The following is a 2,744-nucleotide window of genomic DNA, read 5'->3' as shown; positions in this document are numbered from 1 at the left end:
TCCGTGAGGACGTCGCACCTTCCAGCAGAGGGCAGCACTCACGGCACTTACCGGGCATTTGGCAGGTCCAGCGGGAGGCAAAACCGTTCACACCCATCTCTGCTTGCTGGCGCTTAAAGTTTTTATCTCAATTGTCTTAGTCTGTTTAGTGTTGCTATTAAGAAACACCCGAGGCTGGGTAATTTATGAAGAAAAGAGGTCTGTTTGGTTCTGCAGGCTGCTCAAGAAGCTGGTGGCAGCATCTGTGTCCGGTGAGGGCTTCAGGCCATGCCCGCTCGTGGTGGGGGGTGAAGGGGAGCTGGCGCTGGCAGAGATCACACGGTGCGAGGGAGTGAAGAGAGGGAGCAGCGGTGCCAGGCTTTTTTTTTATAAAACAAACAGGTCTTGCAGGAGTTAATGCAGTGGGAACTCACTCACCCCCGCAGGGCATTAATCTACTCGTGAGGGATCTGCCTCCATGACCCAAACACCTCTCATTAGGGCCCACCTCCAATATTGGGGATCAAATGTCAACATGAGGTTTGGAAGAGTCAAACATTCAAACTATAGCGTTTCACCCCAGCCCCCCAAAACTCATGTCTTTCTCACATGCAAAATACCATCATTCCCTCCCAACAGCCCCCCACTTCCTGCCGCCACCGAGTATTCACTTGTCCCAGCACCAGCTTAAAATGCCAAAGTCCAAAGTGTCATCTGAGACTCCAGGTAAGTTCCCTACAGTTTTAGCCATAGATCGAAAACAAGTTATTTACTTGTAAGATACAGGGGTCGTACAGGCCTTGGATAATGTTCTCATTACAAAAGGGAGAAATCAGCCAAAAGAAAGGGGTAACAGGCCCCGCCAACACAGCAGGGAAGACAGTCAACCTTAAAGCTCCAAAATCGACTCCCTGACTCTAAGTCCCTTGTGCAAGGGGTGGGCCCCCAAGGCCTCAGGCAGCCCCACCCCCACAGCTTTGCTGGGTGCAGGTGATGTTGCTGCCCTCACAGGTTGGCATTGAATGCCAGTGGCTTTTCCAGGCTGAAGCTGCACACTGCTGGCGGCTCAACCACCCTGGGATCTGGAACTTGGCAGCTCTGCTCCCAGGCTTCCCTAGGCACTGCCTTAGTAGAGGCTCCTTCCCACGGCTCCACCCCTGCAGCAGGCTTCGCCCTGGGCACCCAGGCTTTCTAAAACACCCTCTGAAAACCAGCTGGAAGCCACCAAACCTCCGTGACTCTTGCGTTCTAGGTGCCTGCAGACTTAACACCACATGGAAGCCTCCAAGGCTTACTGCCCGCACCCTCCAGAGCAGCGGCCTGAGCTGTACGTGGGAACATTTGAGCCATGACTTGTCTGGTTCAAAGGGCTGGGAAGTGGGGAGCAGTGTGCCCCAGTGGAGCAAGGCAATGGCACCTGAGGCTGTCTCTGTCCTGGGCCTCCGGGCCTGTGACAGAGTGCCACGCACATCTCTGGAATGTCCTCAGGGCCTTTTCCCCATTGTCTTTACCATTAGCAGCTGGAGCCCTTCAGTCGGGCCAGTCTTCTTAGCAAGGGCCCTTCTGCAGCAGCCTTGAATTTCCCCTCCTGAAACCATTCTTTGCTCCTCTACCACATGGCCAGACGACAAATTTTCCAAATATTTACACTCTGCTTTCCCCCTCTTTTTTTTTTTTTTATACATTTAGGGGGTGCAAGTGCAGTTTTGTTCCATGGATATATTGCAGAGTGGTGAAGTCTGGGCTTCACTTGAAATTGTTACATCTTGTTGAATTGATCCCATTATCATTATGTAATGACCTACTTTACCTTTTTTTTATGGTTGTGGATTTAAATCCTGTTTTATCTGATATAATTATAGCTACTCCTGCTTGCTTTTGGTTTCAGTTTGTGAGAAATATCTTTTCCTACTCTTTTACTTTGTAAATGTTTTTACTTCTTAGGTGGTTTCTTATAGGCAGCATATGATTGGATTTTGTTTTTTTATCCATTCTGTCAGTCTATACCTTTCAAATGGAGCATTTATTCCACTTACATTCAAGGTTAGTATTGATATGTGAGGGGTTTTCCTACTATGTTGATTGTTACCTAGTTGCTTTGTACACTCAATTGTGAAATTGCTTTATAGGATCTATGAGTTTTATATTTTCCTATGGTTTTATGATGGCAAGTATTGTCCTTTTGTTTCCATGTTTAGAATTCCCTTTAATTTTCATTCCTGAACTCCCTTCAGCATTTTTTATAGGGATGGCCTAGTGATGATGAATTCCCTTAGCATTTGTTTGTCTGGAAAAGACTTTATTTCTCCTTCACTTATGGAGAAGTTGCTGAAAAATTCATGGATGAATTCAAAATTACTTTAAGAATATTGACAATATGACCATTCACATGGGCAAGGATCTCCCTGAATGCTGGTGTGCACTAGAGCATACAATAAAGTTTATTAAAAACATTGAAGGGAAGAAGTTGCCTTTAACAAATTTTAATTTTATGCAATAGGAATGCACCCCTCGCCATGAAAGACGAGGAAGTTGCTGACTTTGTTATCTCGTCAGAATTCATATCTTTTCATCCTGTGCCATAATTGTTTATTCTTATATTTTATAAGCACAATGGCTACCAGGAAACCTTTGATAATAACTTCTTTATTTCTACTCTGGGAGGACGAGACAGGTGGATTGCTCAAGGTCAGGAGTTCGAGACCAGCCTGAGCAAGAGCGAGACCCCGTCTCTACTAAAAATAGAAAGAAATTATTTGGACAAC

The sequence above is a fragment of the Propithecus coquereli genome, unplaced genomic scaffold (assembly GCF_000956105.1).
Source record: "Propithecus coquereli isolate 6110/MARCELLA unplaced genomic scaffold, Pcoq_1.0 Scaffold673, whole genome shotgun sequence".
NCBI lineage: Eukaryota > Metazoa > Chordata > Mammalia > Primates > Indriidae > Propithecus > Propithecus coquereli.
Note: the sequence above shows the minus strand (reverse complement) of the source record.